The sequence below is a fragment of the Pipistrellus hanaki genome, assembly GCF_964339955.1.
Source record: "Pipistrellus hanaki genome assembly, chromosome: 14".
In the NCBI taxonomy this organism is placed as follows: domain Eukaryota; kingdom Metazoa; phylum Chordata; class Mammalia; order Chiroptera; family Vespertilionidae; genus Pipistrellus; species Pipistrellus hanaki.
The window spans coordinates 6,022,946-6,036,651 of NC_140516.1; positions in this window are offsets into that span (position 1 = coordinate 6,022,946).

Below are 13,706 nucleotides of genomic sequence, written 5' to 3' on the forward strand. Positions count from 1 at the left end.
CAGTGGATAGAGCATCAGCCTGCAGACTCAAGGGTCCCAGGCGAAGAATATGTACCTTGGTTGCAGACACATACCCAGTGGGAAGGATGCAGGAGGCAGCTGATCGATGTTTCTCTCCCTCGTTAATATTTCTAACTCTATCCCTCTCCCTTCCTCTCTGAAAAAAAAAAATCAATAAAATATTTTTTTTAATAAGCAAAGAAAAACAGTCTAATTTTTAAAATGGCCAAAGTACAGTTTGGAGCTTTGCTATCCAATGTGATGATAGTGATGAGTGTGTTTTATGTGCTGCTGAGTCAGCTCTACTTTTGACCACTCTAGGAATGAATGATGACCACATTGCCCTGTCTTCAACAGCCCTGCTCAGGTCCTATAGACTCAGACTCATGGCTTCTTTTATTGAGTCAATCCATCTCATATTTTATCTTCCTCTTTTTCTACTGCCTTCTATTTTTCCAACATACCTTCCCGATTGCCCCTAACCACTCCCCTGCCAGTACTGTCATTTCCAAAAAAAGAAGAAAGAAAGAAAAAAGAATTGAACACTTATTTGAAAAAAATAATGACTAAAAACTTCTCTAGCCTGAAGGAAATACACAGAAAGTGTAGAGAGTGCCAAAAAGATGAACCCAAAGAGATTCACACCAAGAAACATCATAATTAATGTGCCAAAGGTTACAAAAATATTAAAAGCAGCAAAAGAAAAGCAGTTTGTTCCTACAAGAGAGCTACCACAAAACTGTCAGCTGATTTCTCAACAGAAACTTTGCAAGGCAGAAGGAATTGGCAGAAAATATTCAAAGTAATAAAAAGCAGGAACCTACAACAAATATTCTCTATCTAGAAAAGTTATCATTTAGAATCCTAGTATACATAAAGAGCTTCCCAGACAATAAAAAGCTAAATGAGTTAATTACCACCAAACCAGGATTACAAGAAACATTAAAAAGTCTTTTTGAAGAAGGAGGAGGAGGAGGAGGAGGAGGAGGAGGGGAAATGGTCAATAAATACATATCTATTAACAATTACTATGCTTTGAACAAAAGACATACAATGACTGAACTGATAACAAAACAAGACCTTCACATATGCTGTCTACAAGAGACTCACTTTAGATCAAAAGATACACAAGGAGATGAAAGTAATGGGATGCAAAAAGACATTTCATGAAAATCAAATAAAAGAAGGTTGGAGTAGCAAGTTATACCAGACAAAAGAGACTTTAAAACAAAATCTATAATAAGAAACAACAAAGGGCCCAGAAACACAACCATTAATTCAAAAAAACATATGCATTTATATGTTCACTGCAGCATTATTTACAACTAGAGACCTGGTGCACAAAATTCGTGCACAGAAAGGTGTGTCCCTCAGCCCAGCCTGCACCCTCTTCAATCTGGGACCCCTCAAGGGATGTCCAACTGCCCATTTAGGCCCAAACCAGGTAGGATCCGGCCTAAATGAGCAGTCTGACATTATTCTCACCATCCAGGACTGCTGGCTCCCAACTGCTTGCCTGCTTGCCTTCCCAATTGCCCCTAACCACTCCCCTGCCAGCCTGATTGATGCCTAACTGCTCCCCTGCCAGCCTGATTGCCCCTAACTGCCTCCCCTGCAAGCCTGGTCACCCCTAACTGCCTTCCCCTACAGGCTTGATGCCCCCAACTGCCCTCCCTTGCAGGCCTGGTGCCTCCCAACTGCCCTCCCCTGATGGCCATCTTGTGGTGGCCATCTTGTGTCCAGATGGGGGCAGCCATCTTTGACCATATGGGGGAAGCTATCTTGTGTGTTGGAGTGATGGTCAATTTGCATATTACTCTTTTATTAGATAGGATATCCTAGATATGGAAGCAATAGATGACTGGATAAAGGAAAAGTGGTACATATATAAAATGGAGTATGACTCAACCATAAAGAGAGTGAATCTGCAACAACATGGATGGACCTAAACTCCTAAAGGGTACTGTGCTAAATGAAATAAGTGAGATAGAGAAACACAAATACCATATTTTCTCACTTATATGTGAAATCTAAAGAACAAAATAAGCAAGCAGAACAGAAAGAGATTCATGGATAAAGAGAACATTTTGATGGCTGCCAGGTGGGTTGGGGGTTGAGAGCATGGATAAAAAGGTGAGAGGATTAAGAAGTACACATTGGTAGTTACAGTATAATCATGAGTATGTAAGATATAGCATAAAAATTAGTAATGTTGGAAAAACTACGGTGTGCGATAGGTACTAGATTTATTGGGGTGACCATTTGAGCTGTTATACAAATATTTACTCACTTGGTTGTACACCTAAAAATCATATATAATCTTATACATCAACAATAATTATAAAATTTTTTTAAAAAATTTAATGTCTTTTATATACAAATCAACCACTGGGTCTCCCAGGACACCTTCTAAATAAGACCATTTTATCAAAACTACAAGATGTAAGTCATAGAAAAAAAAACACAGGGAGTCAGCCAAAATTACAAGACAAAGAAATATTACAAGACAAAAAGTGAAAAATAAAGGTGGGGTGGGGGGAAAATGGAGACAAGCGGGGGATTAAAACTGGTGGCAGAGTAAGTGGAAGCTCACAGATACGTTCCCAGGACCAAACTGGAATTACAACTAAAATATAGAAGAATCACCCTGAAAAATCAACTGAGGACTAGCTGGAAAGAACCCTGATAACCAAGGATGGAAAGCAGAGACCACATAGAGACTGGTAGGAAGAGTGGAAGCGTAAAAGGAGAACAGAAGTTATGAAGGAAAAAAATAAGATCCTGAATAGCTGCAGCAATCTTGAGAAAAAAGAACAAAGTAAGAGGAATCACAATACTGGATATCAAACCATACTACAAAGCCATTATAACCAAAACAGCCTGATAATGGCATAAGAACAGGCATGTAGACCAATGGATCAGAACAGAGACCCCAGAAATTGACACACACCATTACAGTCAATTAATATTTGACAAAGAAGGCAAAAACATATAATGGAGTAAAAACAGTCTCTTCAACAAATAGTGCTAGGAAAACTGGATGGACAGACACATGCAAAAAAAAAAAAAAAAATGAAACTAGACCACCAACTTACACCATATACAAGAATAAGCTCAAGGTGGATAAAAGACTTACCGGTAAATGGCCGAAACCGGTTTGGCTCAGTGGACAGAGCGTCGGCCTGCAGACTAAAAGGTCCCAGGTTCGATTCTGGTCAAGGGCATGTACCTTGGTTGAGGGCACATCCCCAGTAGGGGGTGTGCAAGAGGCAGCTGATTGATGTCTCTCTCTCATCGATGTTTCTAACTCTCTAACCCTCTCTCTTTCTCTCTGTAAAAAATCAATAAATTATATTTTTTTAAAGACTTAAACGTAAAGCATGAAACTCTAAAAATCTTAGAAGAAAACATAGGCAGTAATATCTCAGACATCTTATGCAGTAATATGTTTACAGATAAGCCTCCTAGGGCAAAGGAAACTAAGGAGAAAATAAACAAATGAAACTACATCAAAATAAAACACTTCTGCACAGCAAAAGAAACTATCAACAAATTGAAAAGGGAGCCCATGAGAGAACATATTTTGTAATGATATATCTAATAAGGGGTTAATATCCAAAATATATAAATTACTCAAAAAAAACACAAACAATCCAATTTAAAAATGGGCAGAAGACAACCTAGCCAGTTTGGCTCAGTGGATAAAGTGTCAGCCTGCAAACCTAATGGTCCCGGGTTCAATTCCAGTCAAGGGCACATACCTTGGTTGCAGGTTCCTCCCAGGCCTTGGCCCTGGTGGGGACACATGCAGGAGGCAACCAATCGATGTGTTTCTCTCACATCAACATTTCTCTCTATCTTTGCCTCTCTCTTCTATTCTTTCTAAAAACTAATGGAAAAAATATCTTCAGGTAAGGATTGGAAAAAAAAAAAAAAAATGGGCAGAAGACCTGAATAGATGTTTCTCCAAAGAGGACATACAAATAACCAAGACACACATGAAAAACTACCTAAAGTCACTAATAATCAGAGAAATGAAAATTAAAACCACAATATCAGTTCACACCTGTCAAAATGGCTATCATAAAAATATTAATACACAAGTGCTGGTGAGGATGAGGAGAAAAGGGAACACTAGTTCATTGCTGGTGGGAATTCATATTGGTGCAGTCAGTATGAAAAACAGTATGGAGTTTCCTCAAAAAAATAAGTATGGAACTTCCGTTTGATCCAGCAATCCCACTTCTGGGAATATATCCTAAGAAACCCAAAACAGCAATAAGAAAGAATGTATGCACCCCAGTTTTCATAGCAGGATCATTTACAATCGCTAAGACTTGGAAGTAGCCCAAGTGCCCATTGGTAGATGAGTGGATAAAAAAGCTGTGATTCATTTACACAATGGAATAGTATGCAACTGCAAAAAAGAAGGATCTCTTACCTTTTGGGACAGCATGGATGGACCTGGTAAATATTATGTTAAGTGAAATAAGCCAAACTGAGAAAGATAAATATTTTTTACATGATCTCACTTATTTTTTGTGAAATCTAATGAACAAAATGAAATTTACCAACAAAATAAGATCCAAAGGATGGAGGCATGGAACAGACTGGCTTACCTCAATGTGGGGTTGGGGATACAAGAAAAGATAAGCCAAAGAACTTATATACTTACATGCATAGCCTATGGACACAGGTAATAGGGTAGTGAAGACCTGGATGGGGGTAGGTGGAGAAATGGGAGATGTCGGTAATACTATCAACAATAAAAAATATATTTTTAAAGGGGGAAAAAAATGGAGACAAGCAACCTATGAGATACAGAATTCATAACACTGGTTATAAGGATGCTCAACAAACTTAGCAGAAGAATCAATTATCTGAGTCAGAACTTCAACAAACTAATGGGGGGGGAAAATAGAGTAAAAAAAAATGAAGAATGAACTAGAGGGGATCAATAGCAGATTAGATGAAGCAGAAGATCAAATTCATAATCTGAACACAAGTTAGGAGAAAATACCTATTAAAAAATTAATCAAGATTGTTACAAAATCAAGAATACCAATATTTGCATCATAAAGGTACCAAAAGGAGAGAAGAAATAAAAGTGATTAAAAACCTCTTTGAAGAAATAATGGCTGAAAACTTCTCTAACCTGATGAAGGAAATGCACAAGTCCAATAATTTCAGAGTCTCTCAAACAAGTTGAACCAAAAAGGCCCATACCAAAACATATCATAATTTAAATACCAAAAATTAAAGAAAAAGAGAGGACCTTAAAAGTAGCAAGAGCCTGACTGGCATGGCCGAGTGGTTGAGCATCACTCTATGCTCATGGAGGACACAATTCTATTCCCAGTCTGGGCACATGCTGGATCCTCAATTGGGAGGTGTGCAGGAGGCAGTCAACTGATGATTTTCTCCCATTACTGATGTTTCTGCTCTTCCTAATTTATTTTTTAAAAATACGGTCCCTGACTGGTGTGACTCAATTGGTTGAGAGTCATCACCTGAAATTATTATAATATTGTATGTCAACCGTAATTTTAAAATAATTTCTTAATTTCAAAATAAAAAAATTAAAAGAAATTAACTATTAAGCTGTTAAAAGCCATGGGGGAACTTTAAATGTATATTACTAAGTGGGGGAAAAAAATAGCTAAACTGAAAAGTCTGAATACTATATGACTCCAACTATAAAACATTCTGAAAAAGGCAAAACTACAGAGATGGTAAAACATCAGTGGTTGCCAGCAGTTGGGGAGAAAGGGGATGAATAGGCAGAGCACAAAGGATGTTTGCAGTAGCAAAACACTGTGTGTGTGACACTATCATAGTGAATTCTCATCAGTATACATTTGTCCCAACCCATATAATGCACAGCAATGAAAGGAACCCTACGGTCAGTGTGGCCTTTTAGTGACTATGGCACGTCAGTGTAGGTTCATCAGTTTTAACAAATGCACCACTCTCATGGGGTATGCTGATCATGGGGGAAGCCATGCATGCTTGAGGAGCAGGTGACATATGAGAAGTCTCTAACTCCTCAATTCTGCTGTGAACCTAAAACTGCTCTAAAAAAAAAAAAAAAATTCATATTTTTTAAAAGAAAAAATAAGGTGGCACCGAAACTGGTTTGGCTCAGTGGATAGAGCATCAGCCTGCGGACTGAAAGGTCCCAGGTTCGATTCCGGTCAAGGGCATGTACCTTGGTTGGGGCACATCCCCAGTGGGGGGGTGTGCAAGAGGCAGCTGATCGATGATTCTCTCTCATCGATGTTTCTAGCTCTCTATCCCTCTCTCTTCCTCTCTGTAAAAAAATCAATAAAATATACTTTTTAAAAAGTATTTAAAGAAAGAAAGAAAGAAAGAAAGAAAGAAAGAAAGAAAGAAAGAAAGAAAGAAAGAAAGAAAGAAATATAAATAAGGTGGCAGTTGAAGAAGTTAGGTGATGTGCCCAAAGTCACATGCCAGCTGGAATCCGGAGTCTAGCCCCAGAGTTTTCTAATGAGTCCACAAGACCAATGTGGCCCTAATGAGCTTCACTGTGAGTGTTGGCCTTGCATGGCCACCGATGGTTTCTCTTTCCCAGTCTCTGGGCTGATTCTATGAGAAAGCAAGGCCATCTCTCAGCGGGCAGCCCGAAGAGTGCCCATCTGATGGGGGAAGAGACCCACACACAGAATGGACTGGCATTGCAGTCTGCCTCCTTTCTCTCTGCTGAGAAGACAAAGCTTGGACACATCTGGGACACTTAAAAGGAGATTCTAATGAACAAGAAACAGACATTGAAACACCGTAAATGAGGTGGCTTGTCTATGCTAAGGAATTGAATTAGGAAGATTAAGATCCAGGCCAGAGCTGCCCGGCTTGACTGCCAGGGAAACCCCTCAGGGGCCCCGTCAGGCGCGTGGGAGCAGGTGGGCCAGTGATCCCGGCTGCAGAGCGAGTGAGGTCAGACTCTGAAAACTGTAGCTGCCTACACAATGGAGTCAGCAGGCTTTAGTCACTGCACAAGTAATCTCTTCGTAATCGGGATAATTTTATCCATCGCCTCTTAAGGTAAGACATGAATGTTTTGCTGTGCCCCCAGAGGAAATTCTTCCCAGACACCCAGTGCTTGCTGGGGAAACTATGTTATTAGGTATTCTGGGTGAATATAATACTGATTTCATGCAACTATAGCTGAAGTCATCAACAAGTACAATGGTCATTGTACACCAAGAATCAGGGCCATACTTTATCTCTAGGTAAAAACTATTTTTAATGTATTTCATAAATCATTGGCAAGGCCAACCACACTAAACATTCCAGAACACACAGGGGATATCTCTGTGGGCGTGCCCAGACCTCCCGGCTACGGAGATGCATTGTTCTGACACTTCCTGCAGCAGGCACAGAGCCGTCCCCTTCGCCTGCAAGTCTGCAGGGCCCTCAGCAGAGCCTGCTGGTGGAGGCAGGTTCACTACACCAATCCCACAGGTGCGGATGGCACCGTGGTGCACACCACCAGTCAATGCTGGGCCCCTCTGTCCTCTCACCACCTGCAGGCCTGCTGTCTTCATGCAGCAAACGGAGACCGAATCAGCCCAGGGGTTGTGGTGAACATTAAGCATCTGCGCTCAGCAGGGGGCAGGGACAGGCTCACCCCCCAATCACCAAGCCCAGTGCATTCAGTCCTTAGTTCAGCCCTGATGCCTGACATAATTCATGAATAAATGAATGCGTGCATGAACAGCAAAGCACAAATGAGTGAAGAGCCCCCTGTTTTAAGGTGAAGATATTAAGAGCCAGGAAGACTGTATCATGCAGCCCCCTTGAGACAGAGGCAGCCAAGGAGATATAAAAGGAGGCTGTGAGTGGAAGTTCCAGGAAAGCAGGTTAGGAAGGAGACTGGCAATTGGTGTGAGACTTTCTTGTTCTCCTGTCCTTCCTCTCTCCAGGTGTGAGGATAGAGATGTGATGGCTGGAGTGCCAGCCGCCATTATGAACTCTGAGTTGACCTTGTGGATGAAGTTGTAGGCTAACAGTGGCAAAATCTAGATAGAAGATGTCTGTGTCTCCAATACCTGTGGGGCCACCCTGTTGTCCCTGGGTGCGTGCGCACGCACGCACACACACACACACACACACACACACACACGTGCGCAATACACACATCTCACTTTTATGTGGCAAGAAGGAAACACCCTCCTATATGACACCAGGTATTATTATGTTTGATCCTTGTTCCTGGAAGCCAAATGCATTTTAACCTGAACACTTTTGGTGCTATGACCATCTCTTGATTTTGCTCCCCCAAAATTGCCTGCCCTTTCTCAGTCTCCTCTTCTAGGCCCTGGTCCTTCCCTCTCTGAACACTGAATTGACGTAGGGGTCAGGCCTGGTCCCTCTTCAAATCCCACACCTTAAAATGCCTTCTACAATAATACCCAAGTGATGTTAGTAGCTCAGGCCTCTCCCCAAACTGCAGACTCACATCCAGTTGCCCAGTTGGCATCTCCAAATTAGTGTGTCCAAAGGAGAGCCTCAATATTTCTCACTCCTCACAAACCTGCTTCTTTCCCCACTCCCTCCAACCCCTCACCCCCATCTCAGAACATGGCCCCAGTGCTTGCTCGGGCCAAAAAGCTAAAAACCTTCCTGGATGGATAGCTTTCTCTCCCTCAAGCCACCAGCAAGGTCTGGTTATTTCAAAGCACAAAGCCCATCAGCCCACATCTTCCTACCCTGTCCACCATTACCGCTGCTCCCCACCCTGGGCTCCTGCATTTGTGCAGACCTTGCAGCCTGCCCTGCGTGTGAGGGCAGAGGGCCACCTCTGCTCAGACCTTCCGTGGTGTCCTGTGGCCCTCAGAATGCAATCCACACCCTTTCCTGTGTGCCAGGGCTCTATGCTCTTTCCCACACCATGGCCATCCAGCCCACTGCTTCCTCTCCACGGACATGCTGGACTCGCTCCACACGCAGGGCCTTTAGACTCACCATCCCTGCCATCCGAATGTCCCTCCCCCGGACCATGACAGGAGTGGTGCCTGGACTCTCACACTGTCATTTAAGTATCACCTCCCTGAAGTCATGTCCAAGTAGCCTTCTGCACGCACCACTCCTCCCATCATCACCCTGTGTTACTTCCTTCATAACCTCATCAGCATCTGAAATTGTCTAATCAGTGTCTTTGCTTTCTAGTGTATTCTTTAGAATATGGACTCACAAAATGGGAACTCTGTCTTTATGCCCCACTTCTATTTTTCAAACATGTTTTTATTGATTTTTAGAGAGAGAGGAAGGGAGACAGAAACATCAATGAGAGAGACATGGTCATCTGCCTTCTGCACACCCCCCAATGAAGACTGAACCCACAACTAGAGCATGTGCCCTGAGCACAGGACCTGAACCAGTCACCTCTTGGTTCAAGGGTCAATGTTCACTCACTGAGCCACACCTGCCGGGCATTATGCCTCACTTCTAAACTGTGCTGGCTACGAGACCACTTTCATTTTGCATGCATCAGGAACTTGAGAGCCAGGCCATTGTTATCAAGCACCAGTTCTTATTTATTATGTATCTTTAGCCTTCATTCTGATCACTGACTTTTTCATCCAAATGGACAATCCTATATAATAAAGAGGCAATATGCAAATTGACCCTCATGCCGAAATGCCATCACAAGATGGTGGCGGGCACAGCGGGGGTGGGGGACTGGGAGCAGGGCCAGCGGCTGCTCCACGCAGCTTCAGCCAGGGTTCCTGCAGCCTACAGGGGCACGGGGGTCCCAGTGGCTGCTTCACACGGCTTCTGCCAGGATTTCCGAGGCCCCATGTACGTGCCACAGAGGCGGGGCCTGGCAGCCTCTGCACACAACCCAAAGGCGGGCCATCAGGGCAGCACTCTGGGACTCGGGGCGGTCCCATGGTGCTGGGGAGGAGCTTCCTTTGTCGAGAAGGCTGTCCAGAAGGTCTTCCGGAAGGACATCCAGTCTAATTATCATATTACCCTTTTATTATATAGATAAGGTTTAGCATATCTTTAGAGCCCTTGCATATAAAACTGTTTTTGTTGTCTTGAACATAAAAGTCAAATTGGGAGTAGTAAACACCCTTTCTGTGAAAACTTAGAGTTGCCCCAGGGCCTCACCGCCGTGAGTGAGTAACGTAACATGAGCCTGCCTGGTGTTTTCCTCCTTTCCGAGGGGCATGTACTCGCAGATTGAATGCTTTTTTGTGGATTTTTAAATCACTGGTTAAAGCACTAAGATATATTTACATTTGTTCATTATTGAAATAAGTTTTTTTTCCCAGCTCAGAGTTCAAAATTACATTTTTTATTATTGCATTTTTCCACTTGTTTTCTTTCTTCCTCACAATACCCGTATCATTCAAAGACTGAGTCTCCTTTTAGTAGGCTCTGAAACCATTCTATTACTTCTTCTTATTTTCATCCTTTGTCCTTTTTCAAGGAATGTCAGGAGAGCCCTCCACGTTGCAGTGTTTTTCTGCTGTTTCCAGTCTCCCCTCACCACCCCTGACGGACGAGAACTCAGCTTTGCATGGATGTTGTTCTGAAGTTTCCTGATCACAGTGTTGTCCTTTTTTAATATTATATTATTGATTTCAGAGAGGAAGGGAGAGGGAGAGAGAGATGATGAGAGAGAATCATTGATTGTTGCCTCCTGCTCGGCCCTTTCTGGGCATGTGCCCTTGACCAGAATCGAATCCGGGACCCTTCAGTCCACAGACGACACTCTATCCACTGAGCCAAACCAGCTAGGGCAGCAGTATGAGCTCACATGAGCTCACATCCCTGCCCATATTTTTTATCATCCTGATCTCTTCTAAGAATCTCACATGTTTTCAAGCTCATTAAGAACATGAAATGTTGATCTTTAAATTATTTCTTATTTCCTGCTAAAAACAGCTTTTTCTAAAGTTGCTTCTTCAAGTATGTTCAGTGTGTTCAATTCAGGACTTTTTCACTGGTGGTCTGGTGCTTTTGGCTCTTCCACTTATTCATCCCCTGCGAATATCTTGTTCACAGAAGAATGCCCCCTGGAGTGCTAACGCCGGAGAGCAGAGCCAGTCCTTGCCCCAGTCCCCCTCTCACCACTTATGTGGTGCCATTGCTGGGCTGAGAATGGCCATGGCCTCTGACACACCTACAGACAGAGCGTGCCCTCCTAAGTAGAGGGAGGGGTTAGTCTTCATCCACCAGGCACAGTGCCCTCCCTGCCCCCTGCCAGGAGTCATTGTGACACTGACCCCTTCACCTCCCCCAGATGGCAATGGGCAGGGAGAGGGTGCTGTTCATTACTCTGCTGTTTCTTTAGGCCTGGGGCGGGCGGGCTGGGGAGAGGGGGGGCACCTACCTCTGTTCAACCGAGCAGCTAACAATGAGAATGTCATCCATTGTGCTGCTAACTGTGTCTCATTGTTGCGGAAGATAATGGAAATCCCTCCCTGGCCAACAATTGTTGCCATGTTCCTGCGAGATGTTTGTGTGGTTTTTGCTCACTTTCTGTACTTCATGTGTATTTTAAGGACCGTTGGTAGAGAGATGACTCAGAGCTAAAAAGCCCCAGGTCACAGCCAGCCTCATTCTCTTTGACTCTCCCTAACACGGAGCCCCGACTGGGGAGCAGTGGATGCTCAGCGAGGAAAGTACAAACAGTCCTGAGTTTGGGCTGAAATGTTTGGGCCAGACGCTGATCTGGACCAGGCTGAGCTCTCAGGCAGGGACTGGAACGCAATGGGTCCCCAGGGAGGAGAAGTGATCAGACGCCAGCTGAAGGCACAGGCCAGTGCACAGGAGGCGGAGGGGCTGCAGCCTGTTAGGAGTCGCTGAGAAAGTGCAGCCTGGAGCAGCCGCTGGGGGCCATGGGGAACGCTGAGCTCTGGCCTCCTGCAGGGCGCGCAGGTGCTGCTGAGTGTGGCTGTGCTGCTGAGCTGCCGGGTGGGCCTCAGGCTGTGGAACCTGAGACTCTGTGGCCAAGCCCAGGGCCCTGCTGCCATGTCTGTGCTTGAGGCTGCACCAGTGGGAGGTCCATCTCCACAGTCCACTCAGGGACTGCGGGTCTTGCTTCCACCTGTGAAGGAAAAGAGCCACATGCTAACCTGACAAGCTCAGGGGAGGCCTGTGTGGCAGTCTTGCAAACTCAGAGACCTAAAATAACCACAAAAGATGGCTTGAAAATTAAATATCTAACTACAAACAGGTTATAGTGGGTAGTCATGTCCTAGATATTTCACCTGACAAAGATCAACTTAGATCTTCTTTCCTGAGCCCATTTGCCTTTTAGCCTCTAAGATAACATATCTATGAAATGTCTGGGTAACTTGTAACTTCCCTTTTTCCGGAGCCCCTGGGGCACAACCAAATGTGGTGGGCTGCCAGGACAGATGCCTCAAATTCCTTTGTTATCATGTTAATTGTTCCTGCACCCACCTGAGTACATGTCCATCATTTTACTTTTTATCCAATCCCAGGGGATTCCCACCGCTTTGCTTTCTCCCGCCTCCTTACTCCATCACCAATGAATTTCATGTAACCCACCTATGTCCCTCCTTTGATTGCAATGTGTAAATAAAAATGTAACCCGCCATTCTTCAGAGCATTATCTCAATTCATTGAGGTTTTCTTCCCCGCATATGTTGACAGTTTGGCTCAAATAAACTCACAAAAATTCCTTACAGGTTTCAATGGTTTTTTCGTTAACATACCCGAGGCTGCTCCTGGCTCTCCCTACAACTGCTCCTTCTAACACAGCAAGACGGGTACCAGGACCACTAAGACACCCTTCTCTGGGCCCTGTCCACACAAGATGTGGCAGCTAGACGCCCCGGTCAGCCTCTGGGTAGTTACTGAGCAAGGGGAGAGGGGTGGGAGCCAGGGCTGGGCCTGGAGCAGCAGGCAGGGAGAGGATGCGCACTGAGCCTTGCCCGTGGGCAACCGGCCCAGAGAAGGACTAGTACCAGGTTTCCCACTCCCCTTGCCCAGGTTGGTGGGGAAAACAAGAAAAGAGAGCTGAGGAAGAGTGGGAAAGCTAGAATGCCATCAAAGGCTCGGAACGTCCGCCACGCCCAGCACTGCCACAGGGGGTCACCCTGTCCTCCTGCTGCCTCCCCTGGAGAACGAGGCTGGGGCAGGAAGTCAGCCCACCGATCTGCTCCTAGAGAGCATGAGAGAGTCTGCCGCCTGCCAGGCCACCAGCTCTGCAGGGCCCGGCCCGGGAGGGACCGTGTCAGAGCGTTCCCAGACTGCCCGCTCACTCTTTTTTTTTTTTAATAAATTTTTATTGTTCATATTATTACAAATGTTCCTTTCCCCCCAACTCCATTGCTCTCCTCCACCAGGTTCCCACCCCACCCTCTGCCCTTTCCCCACCCCCCATTGTCCTCATCCATAGGTGCACAGTTTATGTTCAGTCTCTTCCCACACCCCCATCTCCCCTTTTCCCCAAGAATCGTCAGTTCACTCCCCTTCCATACCTCTGATTCTATTATATTCAACAGTTAATATTGTTCATAAGATTTTTTTTAAAATTTTCCTTGGTTTTTAGATTCACTTGTTGATAGTTACATATTTGTTGTTCATAATTTTTATCTTCTGAAAGAACCCCCTTCAGCAATTCATATAATTCTGGTTTGGTGATGATGAACTCCTTTAGCTTTTTTTTATTAGTGAAGCTCTTTATCTGACCTTTGATTCTG